The sequence below is a fragment of the Marmota monax genome, unplaced genomic scaffold, assembly GCF_021218885.2.
Source record: "Marmota monax isolate L192 unplaced genomic scaffold, Marmota_monax_Labrador192_F-V1.1 WCK01_AAM20220418_F8-fsc00051, whole genome shotgun sequence".
In the NCBI taxonomy this organism is placed as follows: Eukaryota; Metazoa; Chordata; class Mammalia; order Rodentia; family Sciuridae; genus Marmota; species Marmota monax.
The window spans coordinates 12,074,188-12,088,161 of NW_026695202.1; the positions used below are offsets into that span (position 1 = coordinate 12,074,188).

Consider the following 13,974-nt stretch of genomic DNA (forward strand, 5'->3'; position numbering starts at 1 on the left):
CACCACACTGAGAGACATGGGGTTGCAGATGAGTGGCATAGCGCTTGCCCTACATGCACAAAGTCCTAGGCTCAATCCCACAACCAACCAAACCACCAACCAACCAAAATCCACCAAGCCATCACCATGATTTGCATTAAAATCTGCATTCCTCTATTTCTATGCCATGATCACTGAGCAGTCAAACACAACCTGGCATATTAAATCATTACTAGACACTCCACACCAGGGCAAATTTTTCTTCAACTAGTTCTTTTTTCTTCCCTCTCCCCCTCCCCCTCCCCCTCCCCCCCTCTCTCTCTCTCTCTCTCTCTCTCTCTCTCTCAATAGTTTTGGAAATTGAACCCCTTAAGAGTGCTCTACCACAGAGCTACATCTCTTTTTTAAACTTGAGACAGGGTCTAGTTAAATTTCCAAGGCTTGCTTTGAACATTTGAGCCTTCTGAGCTGCTGGGATTACAAACCTGTGCCATTACCACCCACTGGGCCTAACAGGAAAAGATATTTTCATTTTAAATTTTAAACTACTAGGAGACTGAGGCAGGAGGATCAAAAGTTCAAGGCCATATCATTACAATATGTGTATGACTGCATCAGTACAACTAGGAAAATGAAAAATTGTGCTACAATTGTGTACAATGAATCAAAATGCATTCTGCTGTCACATATACCTAACTAAAATAAATTAATTAACTTGAAACAGAAAAAGTTCAAGGCCAGCTTCAGCAACTTAGCAAGACACTGTCTCGTTAAAAAACAAAAAAGAGGGGCTGGGATTGTTGTTCAGTGGTAGAGCGCTTGCTTAGCATGTGTGAGGCATTGGGTTCAACTCTCAGCACCACATACAAATAAATAAAATAAAGGTCCATCAATAACTAAAAGTTAAAAAAAAAAAATAGAGCTGGCACTGGGGCATACCTATAATCCCAGCGGCTGGGGAGGCTGAGTCAGAAGGGTCACGAGTTCAAAGCCAGCCAGCCTCTGTAAAACCAAGGCACTAAGCAATTCAGTGAAACCCTGTCTCTAAACAAAATACAAAATAGGGCTGGGGGTGTGGTTGAGTAGTGGAGTGCCCCGGAATTCAATACCTGGTATACCCCCTCAAAAAAAAAAAAAAAAAAAAAGGTTGAGGATGTAGCTCAGTGGTAAAGTGTCTCTGGGTTCAATCTCCAGTACCACCAAAAAACAAAAAACTACTGAAATAGTTGAAGCTGAACGCAGTGGCACACACCTATAATTCCAGCTACTTGGAAGGTTGAGGGAGAAGAATCACAAGTTGGAGGGCCAGCCTTAGTAATTTAGTGAGATCCTGTGATCCTATTTAAAAATTGTTAAAAAGAGCTGGGGTTTGGGGCTGGGGATGTGGCTCAAGCGGTAGCACGCTCGCCTGGCATGTGCGTGGCACTGGGTTTGATCCTCAGCACCACATAAATGTAAAATAAAGATGTTGTGTCCACTGAAAACTAAAAAATAAATATTAAAAGGGGGGGGGGGGGCTGGGGCTTAATGGTAGAGCATCTCTGAATTCAATCTCCTGTATGACCGAAAAATAAAACAAAACTTTTCTTTAAAATCACCTTTCAAACCAATCTATCATTCACATGTTTCTGAGATTAAGCTTCTGAAATTAACAATCTCCTACAATTAAAGCTGAGATAGAATTAACTGCTAGAGTGAATACAGTAATAATTCTAAGGATCAAATAGAAGAGCTCTATCTAACTTAATGCTATAATTTGACAGAAGAAATAACTCAGACCCAGAGAGGTTAACAACTTGTTCAATATTACAATATTGCATGGCTTATTTTTTTTTTTTTATTTTTTTTTTGTTGTCAGTGGACCTTTATTTAATTTATTTATATGTGGTGCTGAGAATTGAACCTGGTGCCTCACACATGTTAGGCAAGTGCTCTACCACTGAGCCACAACTCCAGCCCCTGCATGGCTTATTAATGACATAGGATTTTCACACTGCAAGTATCCTGATGCCCCAATCCCTATCTAGTAATAACAGCTGCCACATATAGGAAAATGATAATTTGCCAGGTATTATACTCTGATTTTACATATGTGAACTTATTTAATGCCACCACAACCCTATGAAGGAGGCATTATCAAATCCATTTACAAACGAGTCTGTTGGGGCTGGGGATGTGGCTCAAGCGGTAGCGCGCTCGCCTGGCATGTGTGCGGCCCGGGTTCAATCCTCAGCACCACATACAAACAAAGAGGTTGTGTCTGCCGAAAACTAAAATGTAAATAAAATATTAAAAAAAAAAAGATTACAGATCAGGGCTGAGAGTATAGCTAAATAAATAAATAAATAAATAAAACGAGTCTGTTCAATGCCCAAGTCTTTGGTCTTAATCACTACACTATGTATCTCATTCACTGACTCGTTCCTTGCTAACCAAGTATAATGTGTCAGGTTTTGTCTGGACTCTAGGAACATTAGAAATGAGGATGGATAAGGTCCCTGTCTTAATGGACTTTCTGATAACTGGTAAAAACATAAGCACTTCAGGTGCCTGAAAAGTGTTGTGAAAAAAATGCAATGATGTAGTAACTACAGACACAATACTTGTGCTAATCATATATGAGAACACTAAAAATATAAAAGACTATTACCTCACACTAATTAGGAAGGTTTTTATCAAAATAAATAACAAGTATTAGTAAAGATATAAAGAAACTGGAGTTCGTGTGCACTGTTGGTGGGAATATAAAATGAACGTATTTTTCATAGCAAAAATTATTAAACAAGATTTGGAACCCATCAAGGATAACAGGTATTTGAAACAGTACATTCTGAAAGTCCTAAACTTGAGTCCTCTTTATCATGTTTTTTTAAAGTTCTTTTTTGAATAATTTTTTTAGTTATAGTTGGACACAATACCTTTATTTATTTATTTATTTGTTTGTTTGTTTGTTTTTATGTGGTGCTGAGGATCAAACCTAGTGCCTCGTATTTGCTAGGCAAGCACTCTACCACTGAGTCACAACCCCAGCCCCTCTTTCTTATGATTTAATTCTGGTTTGGGCATAAGTAGAAACAGTTCTAACCAGAGAAATCTGTCATGAGGACAAAGAGATCTTTCCAAACTAAAATAAACTATCTAAATTACACACATACACAATTCCAATACCCATTTCTTTTTTTGTTCCCATATTCTTGTTAAACTTCTCACAGTTCAATCCTCTGATGTGTCAGCACAGAGACAAAGTGACTACTACACAGTTAAAGGCAGTTCATTAAGCTTTCTTACCAGACTCAGATTGCTGTCATGGGAACTGTCTCCTCTTAAATTTCTGGGCAATTATCAGATAGAAGCAGCTCTTAATCTTCTTGGCTTCCTTTTTAGCCAAGTAAAGGTGGGGGAGAAAGCTCTAGGTCCCATTACCCAAAGCACCATACTTTTTATCCATCATGGACTCTGATCACATATTATTCAGCTTCCCACTAAGATGTACTATTCACCTTCTTGGTTTTATTTATTAAACCTGGTTAGTACAGATATTAGCTATATGGAAGAAAAAAATAAGACCTACTAGATGCAGCTACTACCCTAATGATGCTCCAGGTATTAACAGGAAGAAAAAGTCTGGGGGGGGGGAGAAATAAAAGAAGTTAAAAAAAAGAGAGAGAAATTATATGGGGGTACCATAAAGAAAGATGAGTATGAAAATGTATTTGTGGATGGATGATTCATTTCTTTTTTTTTTTTTTTTTTTAATATTTATTTATTTATTTTTAGTTTTCGGCGGACACAACATCTTTGTTTTATGTGGTGCTGAGGATCGAACCCGGGCCGCACGCATGCCAGGCAAGCGCGCTACCGCTTGAGCCACATCCCCAGCCCGATTCATTTCTTTTATGAGTTATTTTCTTTCTTTTTTTTTCTTTTATTCATTTGTGCATGCATGTGTATTATGGTGCTGGGGATTGAGCCCAGGACCTTGCACATGCTAGGTAAATACTTCACCACTGAGCTACCAGGAGAGTTAATTTCTAAAATTTAGCCTCATGCTAACTTAAAAATGACCAAGAACAATTTGGGTAATGGGAAGAAAAAAGTTATTCCAAGAATGCAGGGCAGCCTAACCAAATTCAGGGAAGTAACAAGTATCAGTACAGAATGATAACCAGTGCTTTTAAAAGTACGGGTTGTGGGGTTGGGGTTGTGGCTCAGCGGTAGTGCACTTGCCTAGCATGCGTGAGGCACTGGGTTCGATTCTCAGAACCACATACAAAGAAGTGAAAATAAAAGTCCATCGACAACTAAAAAATATTTTTTAAAAAAAGTACTGGTTGAGAAAAAAATGCAATAATTCTGCTTGGTAACCTATAAATGTCTACATTGGTCATAACCAAATTTGATGAAGACAGCATACAGCTATTGCCAAGATGCAATGTGGTTCTAGCAAATTAATTCAGTCAGTTCACTCATGTCTCAGACATTCCAAAATAAAGGAAGAAACCTGTCATTTCTATATTATACCAGAGAGTTCTTCTGAAAATTTTTTGTTTTCTCATATCTGAGAAGTTGCCATGTATATAATCTGTTATTAAGCTTATTTTTTCCAAAATAGCAAAGTATAAATGCATAAGACAAAGGAATGGTAGCTGGAATTGATTCTAAGAACAGTTTACCAAGCATTTGCTTTTATAAATCAAATATAAATTTCAGATATATGATTAACAGACACTTGTATAATTCCTCACAATTAGCAAGTACTTGATTTAGGCAGCGTAAATACACATGGTAGATGCTCAGAAATTATTTGGAAATGAATGATTTCACATGAGCTCAAGGGACAACTACCAGGAGAACAAATAACTCCATAAAAATGACTGGAGTTAGAAAACTGCAGGAGGATGAAGGATGGGCCTCCAGAAGGTCCATTATTCCTCCATTCATTCATTTAACAGAAATCTGAAGACCCATTATGGCTCAAGCACTCTAGTCTGCACATGCCTGAGGGAGTAATCAGCTGTTAGGAACTGGCTGACCTCAATCAAATCTGGTAAGCAAACATCTTTTGTGTATGTAGTCCAGAGTGCTGACCTGCACGTACAATCTACATACAATAAAATGCACTTATTTTAAGTGGACAATTTTGGAGAGTTTTAATAAGTATACATTCTCCAGTAACTTACCATCACTCTCAATCAAGAAAAAAAAAGAGAGAGAATTCTATCACCCCTTATGTCCTCTTGCAGTCAATATCCCCACACTCAGACACAGGTAATCACTGATCTAATTTCTTTTTCTTTTTAATTTTTTTAATATTTATTTTTTAGTTTTCGGCAGACACAACATCTTTATTTGTATATGGTGCTGAGGATTGAACCCAGGCATACCATGTGAGCACGCTACCGCTTGAGCCACATCCCCAGCCCCAATCACTGATCTAATTTCTATCACTATACATTGGTTTTGTCTATTCTAGAACTTCATATGACTTAAATCATACAGTAAGTTCTCTTGTGTCCTTCATCAACATATTTTTAATTCATTCACAGTATGGCAAGTATTAGTAATATATTCCCTTTTTTTCCCTAAATAGTAATCCATTGTTTGTTTTTCCAATTTGATAGCATTTCAGTTGTTTCCAATTTTTTGGCTATTATTAATAAAATTGCTATGAACACTTGCATGGTCTCTTTTTGAACATTAAATTTCCACTTCTCCTAGTAGCAGACTTACATAGTTAAGTATGTATTTAACTTTTTAAGAAACTGAGCAATGTTCTTCCAAAGTGATTGTACCACTTCACACTCCCACCAGCAATATACATCAACTCCAGCTGCTCTACATCCTCACCAATACTTGGAGCCATCCTCCTTTTTAAATTTTAGCCACTGTAATGGGTATGAAATGGTATTTCACTATATTTCACTGGTGACAAATTATTTTTGACATTCATAGATATAGATATATATCTCACATATATATTCGTCTGAGAGGGGTCTATTCAAGTCTTTAAATCATTTTTTAATTGGGCTGCTTATCATATTGAGTTTTTGAAGATCTTTTAACATATTCTGAAGGTATTTATGTGTGTAAATATTTCCTCCCAATCTGTGTCTTAGCTTTTCAGTTTCTGACAGTATCTTTTTTGTGGGGTTAGGTTGCCTGATATTGAACCCAGTGCCTCATGTATCTTAGGCAAGCACTCTTCGACTGGCTACAACCCCAGCCTTCTTTTACAATATATTTTTTCAATATTTATTTTTTTAGTTGTAGTTGGGCACAATACCTTTATTTTTTATTTATTCTTATGTGGTGCTGAGGATCAAATCCAGGGCCTCACACGTGCTAAGTGAGCGCTCTACTGCTGAGCCACAACCCCAGCCCCTACAATATTTTTTTTATATATGTTTTTAGTTATAGATGAACACAGTGTCTTTATTTATTTTTGTATGGTGCTGAGGATCAAACCCAGTGCCTCACACATGCAAGGCAAGCGCCTTACCACTGATCTACAATCCCAGTCCTTTTACAATATTTTTTTATGAACAGAAAGTTTTACTTAAATAAAATCCTATCTATAAACATTTTTTAAATATTTATTTTTTAGTTGAACATAATATCTTTATTTATTTATTTTTATGTGGTGCTGAGGATCGAACCCAGGGCCTTGCAAGTGCTAGGCAAGCACTCTACCAGCCACAACCCCAGCCCCTAAACCTTTATTTTTATGGTCAGTGATTCTTGTGCCTTTTAAAAAGTCTTTCCCTATCCCAAGGTCACACAGATGTTCTCTTAAAAATGTGTCTACACATTTTATGGTTTTTAGCTTGTACATTTAGATCTATGAGTCATTTCAAATAATTTTGTGTAATGTGTGAGATAAGGAACAAAATTTTTTTTTTTTCTTTTTTGTATGGGTATGAACCCAGAGTACTTAACCACTGAGCCACATGCCCAGTCCTTTTTGTATTTTATTTAGAGACAGGATCTCACTGAGTTGCTCAGGACCTTGCCAAGTTGCTGAGGCTGGCTCTAAACTCTTAATCCTTCCGTCTCAGCCTTCCAAACCACTGGAATTACAGGTGCACACCACTGCATCTGGCTGAAGATTCATTTCTTGATATACAAATATCTAGGGCTGGGATTGTGGCTCAACTGGAGAGTGCCCATCTAGCACGGGCGGGACCCAGGTTCGATCCTCAGCACCACATAAAAATAAAGGCATTGTGTTGTGTCCATCTACACCAAAAAATAAACATTAAAAAAAAAAACAAATATCTAGTTGTTTCAGCGATATTTTGAAAAGATTTTCCATTCCCCTACTGAATTGTTTGGGTTATTGTTGAGAATCAACTGGCCATATATACGTGCACATTTTTCTGGACTCTACTATGTTTCAATGATCCATATATCAATTTTTACACCAATACCACACTGTCTTGATTACTGTGGCTTTGTAAAAATTTTTAATCAGTAGTTTAATTTACCCAAATTTGTTCTTTCTCTTCTAAATTGTTGTGGCTATTCTAGTTTCAATGAGCTTCTTGTGAATTTTAGACTCAGAAAGCCAATTTTTATCCAAAAAAGTCTACTGAAATTTTGATTGGGAACACAGTGAATCTTTAGATTATTTAAGAGAGACTAGGGGGCTGTGGATGTGGCTCAAGCGGTAGCGTGCTTGCCTGGCATGCATGTGGCCCGGGTTTGACCCTCAGCACCACATACAAACAAAGATATAAAATAAAATTCTCTCTCTCTCTCTCTCTCTCTCTCTCTCTCTCTCTCTCTCTCTCTCTCTCATATCACATTTTTTGAAGAAAAAAATGCACAATTTAAAAATTCCAACCAAGCAAGGTATGGTAGCACATGCCTGTAATCCCAAGGACTCAGGAAGCTGAGGCAGGAGAATCACAAGTTGAAGACCATCCAAAACAACTTAGAGAGACCCAGCAATTTAGCAAAACCCTGTCAAAAGAAAAAAATTCCAGTAACAAAAAATTAAAATATAAATTCCAACCTGGTGTAGTGGTGTGCACCTGTAGTCCCAGCTACTTGGAAGGCTTAAGGCAGGAGGATCACTTAAGGCCAGAAGTTCAAGACCAGCCTCGGCAACATAGTAAGACTCTATTTAAAAAAAAAAAAAAAAAAAAGGTTTTGGCTTCTCATGAAAAAAATCAGAAGATCAGCATTCTGAACCTACATTTCCATAGGCCAACAATATAAACAAACACATATCTTAGCCGGACACGGTGGCACACGCCTGTAGTCCCAGTGGCTCAGGAGACTGAGACAGGAGGATCATGAGTTCAAAGACAGCCTCAGCAACTTAGTGAGACCCTGTCTCAAACTAAAATACAAAAGGGCTGGGGATGTGGCTTAGAGGTTAAGCACTCTGAGTTCATTTCCCCATACCAAAAAAAAAAAAAAAAAGGGACACACCATTTAGATAGAGCATGTATACTCCAATTTGCCATAATTCCTATCAATCATTCACATTCTGATCTACTGAGTTCCATTCATTTGAGGTACTGAAAACTATGAACAGGACAGGGCTTGGGGAAAGAGGAAGGAGCATGATGTGATTAGATCTGCATTTTAAGCTCTGGCTTCCATGTGAAAAATCAAACAGGTGGAAGGAGAGAATGGAAGCAGGGAAAACAATTAAATATTCATTTAAATGGTCCTAAAAGAGCATGGTGTAGACTAGTGAAGATGGTTTTAGTGGGGAGGAGGAGAAGGTAACAAATGAGGTAATTCTTATGAAATAATTATCAATTGAAGTTGATATAATGGAAGTAAGAAGAGAGATTTCTGACTTATATAACTAGGTAGTCAGAAGTGCCATTTACAGAAATGGACATGTTGGAACCAGAGCAACTTTGGCAGAAGGAAATGAAAATTAAGAGTTCAGTTTGGAATGTAAATTTTAGGATGTCTGTGAGATATCCAAGTGGAGATGGCAAAGTGACTAGTATTCAAAAGAAATGAAGAGGGACTGGGGATGTTGCTCAGTAGCAGAGCATTTGCCTAGCATGCATCAGGCCCTGGATTCAAACCTCTGCATGACCAAAAAAAAAAAAAAAAAAAAATGGTGGGGGGAGATAATTTAGGAATTGTTGGCAAATAAAGGTGTGTGTGTGTGTGTGTGTGTGTGTGTTATTTACAAGCCACAAGGCTGGATGAGATCGCCTAAAGAAAGAGAAAACAAGAGGACTTACGGGTAAGCCTTGAGAAAATCTCACATTAACAAGTTCAGCTAAAAAACAGCTAGCAAAGAAACAGAATGAAAGGAGAAGGGGAACAAACTAGAAAGAAAAACTAGGAACCGGGCATAGTGGCACACACCTGTAATTCCAGCAACGTGGGAGGCTGAGGCCAAACTCAGCAATTTAGTGAGCCCTTCAGAAACTTAGCAAGACCCTGTCTCAAACTAAAAAATAAAAAGGGCTAAGGATATAGTTTAGTAACGAAGAGCTTCAGGGTTCAATTCTCAGTACCAAAAAAAAGGAACAATGTCATGCCAAGTGATCAAATATGTCAAATGCCACTTAACAGGTAAAATAAGAGTAAGAATTCAATTCACATGGGCTGGGAATGTAGTTCAGTGGTAGAGGGCTTGCCTAGCATGCATGAGGTCCTAGGTTGATCCCCAGAGACACAAAAAAAAATTTTCCAAAAAATATTAAACACCTACTACATGCCAAGTGTTACAGTACTGAGAATATAGCCATAAACAAAAACCCCATGATGGTGATTAGTGACAGCAAGTGAATGTCCATGAAGTGGTGGTAAGTCCTCTGAAGGAAAGTGAAATAGGATAAGGGAAACTCAGAATGTCAGGGATTAAAGAATAAAATTGCTTTTATATGCGGCTGGGGTTGTGGCTCAGCGGTAGAGTGCTCGACTAGCATATGCAAGGTGCTGGGTTCGATCCTCAGTACCACATAAAAATAAATAAATAAAATAAAGGTATTGTGTCAAACTACTACTAAAAAAATTTTTTTAATTGCTTTTTTATATCTGGTAATCTCTCTGATAAGGAGACATCTCAGTAAAGATCTGGAAAAAAAGAAGGAAGGAAATCATATAAAGGCTTCAGGAGAGAGCTGGGGTTGTAGTTCAGTGTTAGAATACTTGCCTAGTACGTGTGAGGCACTGGGTTCAATTCTCAGCATCACATATAAATAAAGGTTCATCAATATCTTAAAAAAATTAATAAATAAATAAAGGCTCCAGGAGAGAATATTTTAGATAGAAACAACAACAAGCACAAAGACCTAGCAGATCCAAGAATAGCAAGGAAACCAGTGGGATAGCAGCAGAGTAAGCAAGAGAGTGTGGTAGATCATTAAATTGACTCTGGAGATGTAGAGAATGGATCACAAGAAATCAAGGGAAGAAGCAAGAAATCCAGTTCAAAGGAACCTAATGCACTGATCCAGGCAAGTGATAATAATGATGGTAGAATAGTCAGTTGTATGTCAGTTTGATTAAGGAATAATTCCAGTTATTCAATCAAACATAAAGTATTCTGTGAAGGTATTTTGTAATTAATCTTCATAAGCAGTTGACTTTAAGCAAAGAAGACTGCCTAGATAATCTGGATAGGCTAATTCAATCCTTGAAAGGCTTTAAGAGCAAAACTGAGACTTCTCAGAAGAAATCTTACCTGTGGATGGCAGCTTCAACACCTGCCAAGAGTTCCAGCCTGTCCTTTTTGACAACCTACCCTATGAATGTCACATTTGCTAAGCCAGCCTCCATAATTTTATAAGCCAATTTCTTACAATAAATCCCTTAATATTATAACTCCTACTAGCTCAGTTTCTCTGGATGAGCCCTACTATACAGATTTTGGTACCTGGAAGTGAGATGCTGCTGTAAAATATTCTTTAAAAATGTGAAAATGGCTTTGAAATTGAAAATGAAGAAAGGCTAAAAGAATTTTTAGAACCATGATAGAAAAGCCTAGATTGACTTAAACAGATTGTTGGTAGAAATATGGACATTAAAGATGCTCAGAAACAACACAGCCAGGCACCAAGGCCCCAGAGGCACCAATAGTGGGCACCAGGGTTAGGGATGTGAGGAGGTCAGGGAAGCAATTCTGAAACACGACTCAGCCGCCACTTCAAGTGTTGACCAATCTACATTTCACAGAAGACCAAAGCTGCTTTTGCTGCACCATGGAGATCGGTGTACACATCTACAATGTGGAGCTACTGATGGAGAAGGGATATGAGGACCACACGCAGATGGGCAGCATGGGCTGATAGAGGTGCCGCACCACTCCAACCTGCTGGGCAATGGGAGCAGCCCCAAATTCTCAGAGATCTCCGTGCTGATCGGAGATGATGCCCAGGTCGGGGAGAATGCCAAAGACAAGCCGGTTCTGGAGTTCACCTTCACCAAGTCAGTGTTGGCTGCATGCATGCACCATTAGAAGATAATGATTATGCCAGGCGCAGTGGCACATGCCTGTAATCCCAGTGGCTCGGGAGGCTGAGACAGGAGGATCAAGAGTTCAAAGCCAGCCTCAGCAAAAGCAAGGCACTAAGCAACTCAGTGAGACCCTGTCTCTAAATAAAATACAAAATAGGGCTGGGGATGTAGATCAATGGTTGAGTTCAATCCCTGGTACCCCTCCCCACGAAAAAAAGAAGATAATGATCATGCTGAGGAACCACATCTATGTATTCCTTCTCCCAACAATCCCTGAAAGCAGTTTGACACCCAGGACAACCCCAACGGGGCTCTGTGACTCTTCCCAATTTGGAGAAGCAACTACTTATGATCAGAATACAAGTGCAGAAGTCTGTAACTTATGGAGCTGACAAGAACAAAGCATGGTACCTCACCTGCTCTATTCACCATCAATGCACTTCAGAATGACATGGTCTGCATATCCCTGAACCACTCAGACACCTTAACAGACAGGACTTGATCTGGGAGATTCTCAGTTGATATACAGCACAAAAGATGCTAAAATTAGGAAATTCACTGTTAAGAAAGCACACTCTATGGTCTGGGGCTGGGGCTCAATGGTAGAACGATTGCCTAGCACATGTGAGGCACTGGGTTCACTTCTCAGCACCACATAAAATATAAACAAATAAAATAAAGGTATTGTGTCCATCTATAACTAATAAAAATATTTTAAAAAATAATAAAAGAAAGCCCACTACAGAAAGAAAACCACGGGTGTGGTTGAACCTTTTTATTATTTTTTATTTGTTCTTTTTAGATATACATGACAGTAGAACGTATTTTGACATATCATACGTACATGGAGTATATCTTCCCATTCTTGTGGTTGTACATGATATGGAGTTACATTGGTCATGGTATTCACACATGAACATAGGAAAGTTATGTATATTTCATTCTACTGTCTTTCCCATTCCCATCCCCTCTCCTATCCCTTCATTCCCCTTTGCCTAATCCAATGAACTTCTATTCTTCCCTTCCCCACCTTATCACATATTAGTATCCACACATAGGAGAGAACATTCCACCTTTGGTTTTTAGGGATTGGCCTATTTCACTTAGCATGATAGTCTTCAGTTCCATCCACTTACCAGCAAATGCCATAATTTCATTCTTCTTTATGGCTGAGTAATATTCCATTGTGTATATGTACTATATTTTCTTTATCCATTCATCTGTTGAAGGGCACCACTGTTGGTTCCATTGCTTAGCTATTGTGAATTGAGCTGCTATGAACATTCATGTGGCCATTTCACTATAATACACTGATTTTAAATCCCTGGGATATATGCCAAGGAGTGGAATCACTGGATCAAATGGTGGTTCCATGCCAAGTTTTCTGAGGAATCTCCATATTGCTTTCCATAGTGGTTGTACCAATTTGCAGTCCCACCAGCAATGTATGAGTGGACCTTTCCCCCCACATGCTCGCCAACATTTATCGTTACTTGTATTCTTGATAACTGCCATTCTAACTGGAGTGAGATGAAATCTCAGTGTACTCTTAATTTGCATTTCTCTTATTGCTAGAGATGTGAAGTGTCTGTTCAGTTCCTTTACCCCATTTATTGACTGGGTTATTTTTGAGTGTGTGTGTTAAGTTTTTTGAGTTCTTTGTGTATCCTGGAGATTAATGTTCTATTCTATCTCAGGTGCAGGTGGCAAAGATTTTCTCTCATTCTGTAGGCTTCCTCCTCACATTCTAGATTGTTTCCTTTGCTATGAAGAAGCTTTTAGTTTGATACCATCCCATTTATTAATTCTTGATTTTACTTCTTGTGCTTTAAGAGTCTTGTTGAGAAATTGGGTTCCTAAGCTGACAAGATGGAGATGTGTGCCCACTTTTTCTTAGAGTAGGTTCAGGGTCTCTGGTCTGATACCTAGGTCCTTGATCCACTATGAATTGAGTTTTGTGCAGGGTGAGAGATAGAGGTCTAATTTCATTTGGCTACATATGGATTGGACAATCTTTTACTAGTTCCGAAGAGATTAGGTATGTGACTCATGGATGCCTCAATCAACCATTAGCAAAAGCTAGAAACAGAGATGAGATTATCCAGGAAGGCTCTATGGAAGACCCTCTCATCAATGGCAAGAATTCCTGAGATATACATAGGAAACCTACAAGGTTTCTAAAAATGCTTTATCAGCAGAAACGCTGCTAGCTTAGACTTAAAAGGTCAGAAAATAAATAAAGAAAAGCAGAGCTAGCGGTGTAGCTCAGTGGCACTTGCCTAGCATGTTTGAGGCCCTGGGTTCAATCCCTAACCCTGCCCCCCAAAAAGAAAGAAACAGAAAAGCTGTTGGTCTACATGCAAGAAACAAACTAATAAAACTACTCTGAACTATGAAAAGGAAGAGGAAGAAAATTCTGATTTATGCTACAAGATAGATGAATCTTGAGGACATTACATTAAGTGAAATAACCCAGTCACAAAAGAGACAGTGTGGTGCTTAGTCAAAATCATAGAAATAGAAAGTAGAAAGGTAGTTGCCAGGGGTTCCCAGGAG

The 13,974-nt window shown here is 38.4% G+C and overlaps 1 protein-coding gene and 1 pseudogene across 1 annotated transcript in view; one reads left to right on the forward strand and one right to left on the reverse strand.

The window, feature by feature from the left end:
- Mrtfa (myocardin related transcription factor A) overlaps positions 1 to 13,974 on the reverse strand; it is a 177,859-nt gene that overhangs the window by 149,133 nt on the left and 14,752 nt on the right. Inside the window, exon 2 of the mRNA XM_046429264.2 lies at positions 7,994 to 8,100. The gene's annotated coding sequence lies outside the window, so the exon portion shown is untranslated. The remainder of the gene's footprint in view (positions 1 to 7,993; positions 8,101 to 13,974) is intronic.
- Positions 8,766 to 11,419, forward strand: LOC124083028 (WD repeat domain phosphoinositide-interacting protein 4-like; annotated as a pseudogene).